The sequence below is a fragment of the Capsicum annuum genome, chromosome 7 (assembly GCF_002878395.1).
Source record: "Capsicum annuum cultivar UCD-10X-F1 chromosome 7, UCD10Xv1.1, whole genome shotgun sequence".
Lineage (NCBI taxonomy): Eukaryota > Viridiplantae > Streptophyta > Magnoliopsida > Solanales > Solanaceae > Capsicum > Capsicum annuum.
Window position 1 is genome coordinate 101,184,355 of NC_061117.1, and position 14,965 is coordinate 101,199,319.

General features: G+C 34.9%; 1 long non-coding RNA gene across 6 annotated transcripts in view; it reads right to left on the bottom strand.

The window, feature by feature from the left end:
* Nucleotides 1-11,133, bottom strand: part of LOC124885599 — an 18,436-nt gene extending 7,303 nt beyond the window's left edge. For 2 of the 6 annotated variants that reach the window (XR_007042843.1, XR_007042846.1), the window contains exons 1-2: nt 10,642-11,123; nt 534-583 (exon numbers count right to left, since the gene is read on the bottom strand). This is a non-coding gene — a long non-coding RNA (uncharacterized LOC124885599). Of the gene's footprint in view, nt 1-533; nt 584-4,676; nt 4,760-10,641 lie in introns of all 6 variants that reach the window. The other 4 variants (XR_007042844.1, XR_007042842.1, XR_007042845.1 and 1 more) reach the window with 3 other exon arrangements.
* Between the last annotated feature and the right edge of the window lie 3,832 nt (nt 11,134-14,965).

Here is a 14,965-nt window from a genome sequence, read left to right on the forward strand (position 1 = left end):
GCCAACCATTCTTTTTATCCCTCTTTTGAACCATACCCTCATTGAACAATGTTAAAATTAGCAATATGTAATATGTGTTATATAGATAAATATACTTGCGCATTTAAAGAATATTATTATAAAGGAGCATATAGTATAGAAGAAAGTAAGGAAATAAGAAAATTATATTTTAATAAATTATCCGAACCATTTAGTTCAAAGATAATAAAAAGTTGGGAAGAAGCAAAAATAGTAGATACGTTAGGAGCAAGAATAAAATTTTTACAACAATGGTATAGAAACTTATGTGAAAAATATAGGAAAGGATTAAAAATGGAAAAAACATTAATAAAAAATTTAGCATGTTGCAAAAATAAAATAGCACCCCAATTTGGATGTGAAGAAAGATATTATAAGAAAAGAAAAAGACATAAGAAATATAAGAAATATAAAAAATCAAAATATAATTATAAGAAACCGAGAAAAAGATATTATGTAAAAAATTATAAATACAAAAGACCATATAAAAAGAAGAAATCTATAAAAGAATGTACCTGTTATAATTGTGGAAAGATAGGTCATTTCGCTAGAAATTGTAAATTACCTAAAAATCCAAAAAATAAACAAATATCAGAAATAAAAATAGATAATACAAAATATATGCAGATAGATTATATAGATTATGAATTAGAAAGTGAGGATAGTATATATGAAATTTCAGAAAACGAAACAGATACTGAAATAGATAGTGAACTAGATGAATCAAATGATTGAAGAGGATATAAAAATAATAACAAAGAAAGAATATTTAAATGATGAAGAAAATGTTGTACGCATATTGCTGATGTATTTTGATATTATTGTTAGATATTTTGTTGTTAGAAGAAGGCAGTAAATTGGATCAGGTCGTGGTAGATATTTTGGGCCTAGGCAGCTCAGTTTGTTGTTATTTTAGGCTGGTACATGTTGGGTTGCTTGGTGGGGAATGGGTTGGTTGAGTTTTGTTACGAAGATTAGGAATTGGGGATTTACGGATTTAGCTATTTATTAAATGACCAATTACTAAAGATTTAGACAATTATTTAAACTTTAACCTAATCAAAATTCAATTGACCAATTGTATTGCAAATATGGCCGAATTAATATCAATTATGGCTAAATTTAATAAATTAACTAAATTGAATCAAAATTTGAAATGAATAATAAATTAATTTAATTTTGAGTTTCTTGATTCAATAAAATCAAATAAGTATTTTTTCAAATAAATTATTTTTGCGAATAAATTATATTTAGATCAAGATTTTAACCATTTGAATTAATTTTCAAAATAACCTTTGATTAAAGTCTGATTTCTTATAAAATAATAATTTAAGTAACAAAATTAAATGATTTTGTATATATGAATACGAAAATACAATCGTTACTTAGAATAGAAATATTACCTATTTAAATACTTTAGAAACCTTTTATCTTAGATAAAAATAAATGTTGTAATTTTATTTAAAATTGAAGAAACTCGAAATTAAACTTAGTTTTGGAGGGCAAGAATTATGTGTCAACAACGACCATCCTTCTCAGGAAAATTGAGCTGTAATAGAGAGGGCTAAGGTTGAATGCATAAAATATCTTCACTTGGAAGAGAGTTTTGGCAGCAAAACCTAAGGTATAATTTGTTAGAAAGTGGTGATATAAATATGACATTCTTTCACAGTCTGGTGAAAGGAAGGATAAATAGGCTCAAGGTTTGTAGAATTCTAAATGACTAGGGTTTTTGGTTAGAAGAGGAAGATCAAATTGCCAATAAAGCCATTAGCTTCTATCGGAAGCAATTTACTCAAGAGAGAGATGCCTCTATTTTTCTCTAATTTATCATGTCCCTGAGATGGTTAAAGTTAATGATAATGATGTTTTAGGTGTCATTCCTAATGAATAAGAGATTAAAAACGTTGTCTTTAGCTTGATTGGAGAGTGTTTGTGGTCCTGGTGATCTTTCTAGGAATTTTACCAATGTTGCAGGGATATTATGAGCATGATGTTATCATATTGGTGCTGGAATTTTTTGCAAGTAATACCTTTCCAAAATCCATTCCTCAGACTAATTTAGTTCTCATTCCTTAAAAAGATAAAATACAATCTTTTTAGACTTGAGGCCCAATAGTTTGAGTAATTTTATGAATTTCTTTCAAGAATTATTCATGATAGATTGGAGAATATTTTGCCTAGACTGATTTCTCATAATAAATCGGGTTTTGATAAGAGGAGAAACATTGAGGAACATGCAAATTAATATATCCATTGATTACTGATATAGGAAAAAGAGAAAAACCTTTCAATGTGGTACTAAAATTGGACATGGCAAAAGCTTATGATAGAATCTCTTAGTACTTTTTGACGAAAGTTTCAAGAAAAATGGGCTTCTCAAATAAAGTGGTGTATATAATTTGGAGGATGATCTCTAATAAATACTATTCTGTGTTATTAAATACGCAATCAGTATGTTCTTTCCACTCTGCTAGGGGTTGAAACAAGGAGATCCTCGGTCTCCTGCTTTTTTTATCTCATCTATTGAGGTTATGACAAGGGCTTTCAATCATCTTTTGAGGAGGATTCCATTGTAGGGTATGCTATGCCTAAGTGGAGTCCAAATCTCAACCATTTGGCATATGTTGATGACGCTATAATCTTTGCTTCGTCTAATAACTATTCTATTTGAAAAATTATGTGGGTTTTATAGCAATATGAATAGGAATCTAGACAAAAGGTGAAACAAGGACAAAAAAAATTCTATATGCACCAGAATACTTTTAGGAGGGTGTTATAGCAGGTTGAACAAATCACAGGGATGCCCAAAGGTTCATTTCCTCTGAAATACCTTGGTTGTCCAATCTCACACTCAAAGAAAGAACACTTTGCTGATTTGGTGGATAAAGTGAGAAATAAACTTCAAGCATGGAAAGTTTGGTTATTGTCTTTAGGGGGAAGGAAGTGTTACTAAAAATGTCCTATAGAGCATCCCCATATATGTCTTATTAGCAATTGTCCCTCCTAAGAGTGTGATTAAAGGTTTACAAAGAATTTTTGCAAAATTATTTTGGCATCTAAAGAAGCAGGTAGAAGCAAATACTGTTTTTTTTGCGACAAGGTTTGCTTACCCAAAGAAAAAGAGGGATTAGGGTTTAAATCCATTGAAGCTGTGTTACAAGAAATGCATGATATGTTGTGGTGGAGATTCAGGATACAGAATAATTTATGGACCAATTTCCTTTGAAATAAGTACTGTAAGAAAGTAAATTTCAGCTTTGGTGCAATGGAGAGAATGTTGAACAATGCTTATGGTGGGAACCAACGAGTGGTACTTTCTTCTATATGGTTTAAGAAATGGACCAATACTGGTCCACTATATTTACACCCTACTGATGTTCTCTCTTTCCATCCTTTAAAGGATATTAGTGAATTTCTGAATGAAAAAGGGATGGGACAGTGGAAAAATGCATGAGGTACTACCAAATTATGCATTCAATCATATAAGAAACAAATTGAGGCCTGTTATATATCAGAATGTGATGGATAAACCTTGGTGGACTAAGAACACTAATGGTCAATTTAGCGATAAGAGTGCCTGGGAGTTACTCAAACATAAGGTTTATTTGGTGCAAGGGGTTGCCTTTTATGTACTATTTTCTTTTTTGAAGAATTTGGTTAAAGTTAATCCATGTAGCTGCTCTAATGAATACATGGAATCCTGAAGCCTCTAAAAACTATGAATGTTGCAGTAGTCTTGAGAGAGAAACTCATTTATTGCTAAAAGGTGATATTGCAGACCAAGTGTGGAATTACTACTTTGGTACTGCTGATATCATAGATTAAAGGATCAATTTGAAGCAAAGTGTTAGATTATGGAGAAACCTGGAAGATAATTGTAAAATAAATATTGTTTTTAATGTTGTTCCTATACTAATTTTGTTGTTTCTATGGAAGAGAAGAAACATTATCCTTCATGGAGGTGGGTTCATGAGAGGAAGATATTCTAGAAAAATTAATGCTACTACTGTTAACTTCATAAAGTACAGATTCAAAATAATGATACCAGATAAAAGATGGGTGATGAGTGGTAATTTCACCACACATTCGCACTCAACATTCATGTACATTACCTAGTTTTGAATGAATAAATGAGACACATTTGAGAGTAAATGCACTAATATCCACTCTTTGCAAGAATAGAGTTGAAGAGATAGAAAGATGTGGATTGGAACTTAAAATGGTCAAAAAGGAGCAAGAAAGTGCATCTGCAGACTTAGAACAGAAGCTAGCCTCAGTTACCGCGGTCGCAGTCTAGAGACCGAGATAGCTGAAGTCAAGCAGAAGTCAATCAACCGCAGTCGTGGAAGATAACCACGGTCGCGGCCATACCTGCCGATTGTGGTTTAGCGGAAGAAAGAAGCCTAAGGGAAAAACTAGAAATGCACGTGGCTGATCCCAATTTTGACAAAAAGACTCAAACCCTAGCATCATGATCATGTATACTATGTGTTAGATTTAATGCCCCAAGGAGTTTAATTTGAATTCTTTCAAGTTTGGGGGCTATAATCACACATTCTAGGCTTTAATTCATTATTTATAATGTTGTCATGCCTAGTTGAAACAAAGGATAGTGATAAAGCTGCATTTCGAGCACTGTGCAGAAACTGTCAAACCTGGTCGCAGGCACCGCGATCCCGATCCCGATGATCGCAATTGCAGCACCACTGTCGCGGTCAATGATCCACAATCGCCATACCTGAGGGCAATTTTTGGCAAAAATCAAAATTTCAACACATCCTTTGCTACCTCTGAAACCTCCCATAACACTACCACGTGAACTTTCTATTTGAGCATGTTTTTGGTATGATAATAATTATGTTGGTTTTAGTTACATTGCTTACAAGTTCTCAGCCTCAGAGATGCAGAATTTTGACAACTTCAGATTTATGGCCGCACAATGCCAGAACCTCTACTATGCAGACTTGCCCAGGACTAAGGTACTCCCTGAAAAAGGCATCAGCTTAAATAAGGTAGAGGAAAAGTTCCCAAGTTTCCTCGCCAGAATCACTCATATTAGGTGGACATTGGGTAATGAACCCTGTGTTGCTAATGAACATTGGGTACGTGAATTCTACGCTAACCTAAGAATAGCTTCCTTCACAAACCCATTGATGATGATTCGGGGTAAACAAGTATACTCTGGGACAGAGATCAATGAAGTATATGGGCTCCCAGACGCTAACATGGAGCAATTTCATGCAAAGAGATGCGAGCCAGGGACATGGATGGAGGATGTGTTATACGCAGGCAAAGAGTTCCCTAGGCCACCACCAAGAGGGATATTCTACTGAGTGACTTCACAGTTAAAGCCAGGCTTTGGCTGAATATCATCTGTAGTCGAGTTTTGCCATGCACTCATATGACCGTTGTCACAAACATGCGGGTTCGAATGGTGGCTTGTCTTCTCTCTTGCATCACCTTGAACGTGGTCAAAATTGTGCACTCAGAGTACAGGTACTTCAGAAACCATGGAGGTACACATCTTCTCCTCTCTTCCCTTATTACAGAGCTATGCAAAAGGGCACAGGTAGAGGATTATGCTACAGATACCTGGATATCTGCAGGCCTCTACATCTTCCCACTCAAATTCAGGGGTAAGGGTGCCCCAGGTCAGAGCAAGAAAATGAAGATGGAGTCAAGCAAGTCGAACCAGGAGGACACAGATTCTTGTAGATCCTCATCAGCCACTGCATTCGATGACATTTCTGGTCAGATGTATGTGGTGAGGGAACTATTATCCTAATTACCTCAAGGACCATGAGAACCCTCCACTGGCCATCATTCATATGTAGCACAGTTAGATTATGAGAAATATCGGGAGGAGTAGCTGACACACGGTGCCATAGTTGCCAGTTTGGAGATAGACTATTCGGCCTTGGCTTCCTCTCGCAGGGACCTCAAGGAGTCACATGAGAAGATAGTGAAGAGAGAGGAAGAGAGATAAATTCTTCAAGAAGCTGTGGAAGGTGGTAAAGGGCATCTTCAAGGTGCTTAAACCAAATGAGCAACTACCTTCACCTAGGTTGGATAGTGAGGATGAGGCTCCGGCTGAGTGGTCTGCTGATGATGCTAAAGGCGATGGTACAGAGTCAATGGGAGAGGTTAGTGCTTAATGCAGATATAGGGAGACCTCTCTTACTCTTGCTTTATTTGCACATAAAGTGAGTACATTGCATTCTTTTTAGTTGGGGGTGCCCCCGGATTAGTATTATTTTGGTGATGCATTGTTGGATATTTTTTTTATGTTGTTTTTGGATGACACTCTAGATATTAATTTTATTTGGTTTTGAGATGCTACATTTTCAGGTACCCCGATGGTGCTCACGTTTTATGGATTATCATGTTTTTCACTTAATTTCTGTTTTTCTTTTTACTACACTTTAATTATTGATTTTGGTGATACATGACTAGCTTTTTCCTATGACAAATTGAGTAACGACATTCTTAAGGGTAAAGCATCGTGTTTGGGTTTTGAGACATAGGTGCAGGGGAATTCTAATTACCCGTGGCATAAATATCAAGAATGCAAGGAAAATCTGAGCACCTATGGCAATATAAATTGTAAATTTAGGGTCACTTTTTACACCATTGGCAAAGTTTGAGTAGCCATATGGCTAGTTTGCCCATTTTGAGCCGAAATGTGAGACTAAGGCTTTTGTTGTAGCCATAGTTGAGCAAATTGTGCGTGGCTCTAATGCAAAATAAGAACCCCCTCCGTTCAAAATTTTTGAAAAATCAAGGGCATGGAGATGAGCAATGTTGTAACAAAACTCTCTTTTTGTGGCTTCGTAAATTTTTGACTTGTGAATAGAAATAGATACTCCAATTTTGTCTCTAGCGGGAGGGACAATTGAGCTCCCTTGACAAATTTTGCATGCCATGTGTGTTGAGCTATTTGCATTCATCTCTTGTATACTTGTGTTATGTAGAACTTGCCATATTAGTCTTTCGAAGCTAATTTTTATTGTAGTTGGTTGGAGGAGTGATCTTAGGCCATCTTTATGACGTTGGAACCCACTCTAGACTAAAAAGCCTACCCATGCATAATTGTAATCCCTAGTTACCCACTTTGAGCCTTTGGACCTTTCGTTGGCATCCCTAGTTACCCACTTTGAGCCTTTGGACCTTTCGTTGGCAAACTCATTACAAGTCGCCAACCATTCTTTTTATCCCTCTTTTGAACCATACCCTCATTGAACTTGAAAATGCAATTTGCGGATAAAAGCCTAAGTTGGGGGTGGTGATAATTGATGGAAGGAAATTTTGGGCCACGAAGTGTTAGTGAAATGCCAAATGTGCCTAAGTGTTGAAAATAAAGGAAATGAAAAAGAAAGGATCCAATAAAGGAAAGAATTGCATGAAAATTGCAAGAAAAAGAAATGAAAGAAATGGGTGAACAAAGGAAGCAAAAAGCAGGCATGATAAAAGAGAGAAAACAAAGAAGAGTGGCCCATAGTCAAAAAGGAGGATTAAAAAGTGTGATGTAGATGTTCAAGGAAGGGTGTAGGCATATTGTTCCCGAATGAGATCCTACCCTAACCCTAACCTACGTTACAAGCTTAGAATGTTCTTTGATATCTCTACCCATATACTTTCTTTATAGTGGCAATTGAAAATAGGGGCAAGCCTATGGTATGACACTTGTTGCGTAGAGATTTCTTTTGCGAGGGAGAGAGTTCTTGCACTTAAAAATTCCTTGATCCATATTTGGTAGCTTGGTTTGTAGAATTTTCTTTCTTGGGAGGAGGCATACAAACAAGTTGAAGTGAGTGATTTTGTCACCTTCCGAGCATTGAGGCAAATGGAGTGTAATTTAGTTTCGGTCAAAAAGTGAGCCATTTCCAGAGTATTGGTTTTTGCTACTTGGTTGCTTTTGGAAGTTTTGTGCATCCTTGAATATCGCATCTTATGATGAGGGGTGAGTGGAAATTAGCTTAGCCCACATGCAACAAGATACTTATGGTGGAGACTAAAGTTGAAGTCATTATGATCTTTAAGGCATAAAGTTTGGGCATAGATAATTGTTGTCTCATGGTAAGAGGTAGTGTTGCTTAAGGACAAGCAAAAGCTTTATGTTGAGGGTATTGATAAGTGCTAATTTTAACACTCATTCTCACTCAACATTCATGCATATTACCTTGTTTTGAATGAATAAATGAGACATATTTGTGAGTAAATGCACTAATATCCACTCTTTACAAGCATAGAGTTGAAGAGATGTCAAAAGGGAGCAAGAAAGTGCAGTTGAAGACTTAAAACAGGAGCTAGCCTCAGTTACCGCGGTCACGGTCTAGTGACCGCGATCGCAGCAGTCAAGCAGAAGTTAATCAACCGCGATCGTAGAAGATAACCGCGGTTATGTAGACGCGGTCGCATCCATACCGCGCGATCACGGCTTAGCGGAAGAAAGCAAACGAAGGAAAAACAAGAAATACATGTGGTTGATCCCAATTTTGACAAAAAGACTCAAACCCTAGAATCATGGAGGATATTCTATCTTCCCCAATTTTAGGTTTAGCTCTTGAGTTCATAACCTTCATACTTGGAGAGGAAAATATTGTATAAATTTTGGGTGAAAAATACATTGGAGACTTTCTAAGTGGAGGATTAGCTCACTTCCATTGTTGATTTATGGGAGTACCAAGTTTGAAGTAACATTCACTTAATCTTCAACAAGTCATTTCAATGATGATTTTGGGTATATCAATGCTTATTTATCTTATGTGTAGCTAAATCTCCCTCTTGGGGTTATGTGTGAATAGGGGCTAATAGTGTGTGTGGTTTGTTATTGTTAGCTTCTATTTGGTAGTACATGTTGATGGTTTTTACCATTACTGTGCTAACTTGGTTGGGATTTGCGGGTGAAAGCCTCAAATACCCACGTGGGCTTGATGGGTGAAAGCTCCAAACTCTAGAAAGCTCAAGGCCATCTTTGAAAGAAGTGTTTTAGGTGAATTTTAGGAATCCATATCATCCTTGAAAGAGGGATGTGGAGACCAAAGCAATGGTAGACAATTGTGTATAGTTGGCTAATCTATCACTATCTTAGACATAAGGGTGGTTGTGAAGTTGACTATACCATGGACATTATCCTAAAAATAGGGATGCCTAGATTGAGGTTGTGGTTACCAATTGTTAAACACACCCATTAGGTATTCGAAAGAATCAATGGGTGAAAGTTTGGTGTTTTATTGAAAGACTAGCTTCAAAACTCATAACCAAACCTACCCATACTTGATCTACTAATAATGAAGTTAACCATTAGCATCCACATATCACTTCCCTTAGTAACATATAATCCCAAGATCCGTGCATAATTGTTTAAACTCTAATTATTTGTAACCCCGAATTTATGCTAGAAAAACCCAAAAAGAAACATGAGTGTAGACATCTATCTCCCCCATTTATATCTTTTTGTCATATTGGTTTGAATTTAACTTGTATCTATTATTCCGAATTAATTTGATCGTCACTCACATTGTTCCTCGTGGATTCGACCCCAACTCCAAAGTTGGGTATTATATTGATGACGATCGCCTTGCACTTAAATTGACGTGTAAGTTGAGCGTTATCAATGGACTAATATAATTGATATATAAGTTTAGTGATATATAATTGAAGTGTAAGTTGAGCGTTATTAGGATACCTCCTAATAAAGAGTGGCTTCCAGAAAATATTGATGGTGCTTCAAGGGGAAACCCAAGCCTTAGTTCTATTGCATTCTGCATTAGAAACTGGAAAAGTGAATCACTGGTTGCTAAAGGTTCTATAATTCATGACACTACTAGCTTAGAGACAGAGGCTATAGATATCATGGAGTGTTTAATTCACTACAGGGAGTGTGCTATTCAGTATATTGTGGTGGAATCAAATTCTTAGGACTATGGTGCAAATTCTAAAAGGAGTTTGGAATGTTCCATGGAGTGTGACATGGATGGACAACTCCATTAGAACCATAATGAGTGTCATATCAGTAAGAGTAATACATTTTCTTTGGGAAAGTAATACTTTTGTTGATTATTTTACTAACCTAATTGTTGATTATGCAGGTGAATTCTAGTTTATTAATTTTTAAGAGGTTCCAGAAAGAGGCATAAAAATCATTAATTTAGACAAGGCAAGAACACCAAACATCGGAAGGACTATATAAGACACATGACATCAAGGCAAGGATTCACTTATTATGCACAGACTAGTGCTAACATAAGTTGCAGAATTAAAAAGGGGGATGTATCTACAATGGTTGATTCAGCTCAATTTGAAAGTAACTTCAATGCAAATGGTACAAGCTAGTTGGCACAATGCAATAAGCTAGTCAGAGGTATTAACCACTTTTATTTCTCCTAATTTTGCATCTAGATTTGGTGGTGGTATTAGTTTTCATTGAAACTCAATCCATCGGTTGATGGTGTAGAAAAATGAGGCACAAAGCACAAAAATATCACTAACTAGCTTCTAAAGAATCAATATTGGGTTCGAATTTAGACTAACATAACAAGAAGAAGGCAATCTATCACATACTCAAGTGGTGGGAAACATAATCACAAAAAACATTAGCTTTTATAGAATTGCCATTACCTTTATTGGAAGCAAATTCCTCGAATACTATGATCTGCACCAAGTGAGAGCTTAGGGTGTTGAATAGTTGAGTATTCAAATAATGTTACAATCGAATCTGCATTGGAAGCTCTTATATCAAAGAGATATAACCCTTTTCCATAGATCTACATTTCCAAGACTGAATATTCATCACTTTCCTTAATTGATTTCTCAGATTGAGTGGTGGCATTGTCTTTAATTGAAGCCTCAACCCAAAGATTTTAGGGAAAGATTAAAGAAAGTGATAGATTGAGCAACATGACTTAGCTGTGGTAGTTCTCTATCATTCCTTCTTCAATTGGTGGAGAGCATCAAGATCTGGCTAAGTTTGTTAACGGGTTCGCTTGGAGAGCTCAACATTAACTTAAGCAAATCGGAGATGAAAGATAGAAGAGGGAGAGGCTACTACTTCCCTAACCGGAATGAATAGAGATTTGTTGTCTGATATTTTTCCTTTTGGGACTGGTCCACTTTTGGGCCTTCCGTAAATACTAAAAATTACACAAAAATATAATTTATATTTTCAATATTATAAAAAAAAAAATTAACTTCCTAAATATATTATAAAAATCTCAATATATACATAGAATGTTATGGATATATTTGCTATATTATATATATTAACAGGGAGAGAGTAAAATAATTAAAAAAGTGAAAAAAAATGTAATTAGAATTGGTATTTATGTTATTTATACTTATAAATATTGCTTTTTACTTTTAATAAAAAGGTCAAAAGCCCAGTTTTGATTTTTTTTTTTTAAATGCTAACTACGTACCTAACTTCTGCACACTCGTTAACCAGTGCTTATAATCAAACATTGAATACATGAACATGTTATTTATAATCTAAAGAATTTGAATTCACCTAATTTTTGCTCTCCATGACTAAATTTGATCCTGAATTTCTTTAATTTTTAATAAAAAGTGAAATATTTATTTCATCCAGATAAATGTGCTCTAAAATATTTTTTTGGGTTAATTTCATCATTTAAACGACCATTATATATTTTTGTATTCACATATACGAGATCGTATAAATTTTATTACTTAAATGAATATTTTTATCAAATTGGACTTTTATTTAGATTGAACTTGAAAATTATTTCGAAAGTATAAAATATCGATTCAAATATAATTTGTGCTTGAAAATAATTTATTTGAAAAATATCTATTTGATTGTTATTAAATGAAGAAGCCCGGGATTAAACGAGGCATTAATTCGTATCGAAATTTGATTCAATTTAGTCAAATTTATTAAATTCGATCATAATTGAAATCAATTGGCTATAACCACAATGCAATTTGACCAATTTAATTTTCAATTTGACGAAATATTAATTATATTAGGCGATATCTTAAATCAATTGGGGGTTATGTTTTAAATAACCTCCAAACCAACAATTTCATCCCCAAATCAGCAGCCCAACTTTAAAACAGACCCAAACCGTCGGCCCAATAGTCGATCCGACCCGGTTAGCCCACCATGGCCCTCTTTCTTCTTCAACACCCGTACAAACAACAGCCTTCAGTAAACATCAACCCAAAAAAAAAGCATCGAACAGCTAACAATCTCAACAACAATGATTCCAAATCGCGAACAAATCAACACCAAAACATCTTCAATCTCAACCCGCTAGCTCTGACCTGGCTCCAACCGACCCGATTCCCCACACGTCTCATGCGATAATGACAAGGAAAGCCCGAGAATCTTCTAGAATGAGTCCAAGTGTCTCCCCCAACATCTCAATTCCGCAAATCTCAGGAAAAGGGGGTACGATTTTGTACATATATGTTACGATTTCATTGGTTTGGGGAAAAATTCATTTTCCCTAAATCTTATTGGTCCACCAATTTTGAAATTTTAAGAAAAACACAACAAAACAGGAATAATTTGTGGACCAGATTTGAATTTTAAGTTAAAATTTGGAATTTCCCAATTTGAAGTTTCCCCCCTGTTGTTTCCGAGTTGGTTTTCTTTAAAAGGGGGAGGGTTCATTGTTTCGGGGGTGGCAAAAATAGGGGATTCGAAATTCTTTTGGGTCTAAAAAGACAGGAGTAATCTTTTGACAAAAGAACAGTCTATTTTTTTTAGTAAAAATCTTGTTTCTTGAAATTCTCCTTCTAATATAAGATTTCGAGTCAACAAAAATATTTTTCGGTGGAAGTTGGTCCCGACGAAGCTCGTGATCCTATTTTGCTGCTCCCGAATAGGTAACATTCTATTTTATTTAGTTTTGATTAGTTATACTTCGTCTCTCTATTCTATAGTTATGTTTCGATGATGTTTGTTGGGAGTAGATGTAGAAGCCTCGAAAGGCATAGGATCTATGTGCGTTGAAATGTAATAGTTTTGCTGCAGTCAACTTGTTATTTGATCTCTATGCTAGCCTGTCTTTCTTTTACTGTCGGATTCATGTTTGAGGGTGTAAAATAGTGTGAAATCCTTGTTTTACTTTGCTGCTTGATTGTAAATAGCTTTTAAGATGACCTTTTTTTTGTTGTCTATTGAAATTTTCGTAGCTGCTTCTTTAGGACATGTGTCCTTAAGTGCGATTTATTTCTCTCTTAATTAATTTCGTTAGCAATCTCTACAGGAAAGATTTTTTTTTTCAAATGTCATTCTTTTATGATCATAAGTTTGTTTTTTTTGCCTATCTCTTTGTGTTTAATTTTTGACGATTGCACCAATCGAGTTCGATTTGAAATACCTATTTTTTTTTTCATTTTCATTTACCAAAATGAAGTCATAGTCTTGTTTTGATTTAAATGGGGAGAATTTCTTCTTTTTTGGGGGGAACTGATCTTTGGTAACGTAGTGAAGTGTTCTCGAGGTTAGATAGGTGTTTTTTCTTACTATGAGTTTGTAAAACGTCGATTTGTTGATTGAATTTGTTTAGTCTTTCCGATTCTAAAGCTTTGGCAAGCGGTGTATTCCTGCAATTTAGGTTGTAAAGGCAGCTTGAATATGGTGACTTTGTTACCATGTTTAAAGTGCTTGCCTAAGAAAATCCACTTGTCTACGTATATTCTCACCCCAATCTTTTCTCTCTATATGATAATGATGATATTTATTAAGTCTTTAACCATAAGATATGCTAAATCAAATAACTTTTCCTGCTCGTCCTCACTAGGTTTAAATAAATATACTGATGCAAAAAGAATGATCTCTTAAATTATGTGATATTTATTTTGGAGTGAATGTTTAGCCTCAAATGAATACTATGGATATATATTCCCACTCCCTCCTACTTGTTTCCCTTATTTGGTTAGGATTGATTAAAATTTGCTTAAAGCGTGCAATCAATCACCTCTTTTTCCTTTAGTTTACTATATAGTAGTTTAAAATTAAATACGAATAATAATTCTTGGAACATAGAGTTTTATTAATTTATGTCTTACTTCTTCTTAGATCCTTTGTATTATTATTTGTCAACTTCCCCTCTCTTTTGTTAAATCTTTAAGGCGTCCAGTCAATGTCCTCGCTTAGCTAAATATTTTTGTAGTGATAAAATGTAGTTGTTTGACTGCACTTGCTCGAAATTATGAGGCTTTTCTTCATAGCCATCTTTTTTTTACGAGCTTGAGTTTCTGTGACCATATGCTTCTTTCTGCATTTGCTGGTTGTATATCCTTTACAGTATCATAAGTCCTCTATGATGTTAATCTCTTTCTCTTTGCATGAACTTGCCTTGGAGTCCAAATGGACTCAAGTTTGCCTTGCATTCTTCATGGCCAATGGGGGCCATCCTCTCAAGTCAAGATTCAGAAAAAGTCCGAAATCAACTACATAGCGCATGAATGCAAGGAGTTAAAAGAAGAAGAATGGATTAAAAATCCATCGTTAAAGCTGCCAAGAGACTTGAAAGTCTCATTTTTTCATCTTATTTATTCATTTATTTATTATTGTCTTTATTTATTTATTTATTTATGTATTCATTCATTTCATTTGGGCCTCGAAGCCAAATTTGTAAATTAATACAGGTGGAGTGGATTTTGGGTCAACGGGCCTGAAAATAGTTTAGGACAGGTTATGGGCTTAGGACAGGGTGGTGGATTTGGACTTAAGAGCCCAAATCATTTATTTCTTCTCCCCCTTTCTCCTTTTATGTGCTTATTTGCTTTTCGTTTGTTTAGACTTAGTTAAAATCCCTACTAAGTCATCCAAAAACTAGTTTACACGTCTTTTCCTAAAAACCAATCATTTTCAACAAATCAATCATTTTGAAGTTAGTCAAAAGATGTTTTCAAACAGTCCCGATAATCGCAAGTTAGCAGACGTTTTAGGTGCTTAAAACCTTCCTAA